The sequence below is a fragment of the Armigeres subalbatus genome, chromosome 1 (assembly GCF_024139115.2).
Source record: "Armigeres subalbatus isolate Guangzhou_Male chromosome 1, GZ_Asu_2, whole genome shotgun sequence".
NCBI classification, from domain to species: domain Eukaryota; kingdom Metazoa; phylum Arthropoda; class Insecta; order Diptera; family Culicidae; genus Armigeres; species Armigeres subalbatus.
Window position 1 is genome coordinate 186,360,024 of NC_085139.1, and position 617 is coordinate 186,360,640.

Genomic DNA, 617 nt, shown 5'->3' on the forward strand with positions numbered 1-617 from the left:
TCCACTCGACCTAGTAATGTACATATGGAAAGAAATTCTTTTTTTTTCGGGTGTTGTCGGGAGGATTCATTAGAACTACATTCCGCGGTTAGTGTGACATTCATAAAGTTCTATAAACACCGAAACATTCAACATTTCAATAAGGCACCGACTGTTTCATATAATTTATTTAGCTTACACTACCTCAACATTAAAATACCTCCTATTTTTCTATTGATTTTTTGAGTTTCGAGCATTCATTTCATTTATTCAGACTAAGGCCGAAGTGGCCTGTGCGGTATATAAGAATCTTCTCCATTCGGCTCGGTCCATGGCTACACGTCGCCAACCACGCAGTCTACGGAGGGTCCGCAAGTCATCTTCCACCTGATCGATCCACCTTGCCCGCTGCGCACCTCGCCTTCTTGTGCCCGTCGGATCGTTGTCGAGAATCATTTTCACCGGGTTACTGTCCGACATTCTGGCTACGTGCCCGACCCACCGCAGTCATCTGATTTTCGCGGTGTGAACGATGGATGGTTCTCCCAGCAGCTCAGGCAACTCGTGGTTCATTCGCCTCCTCCACGTACCGTCCGCCATTTGCACCCCACCAAAGATGGTACGCAGGTCTTTCCTTT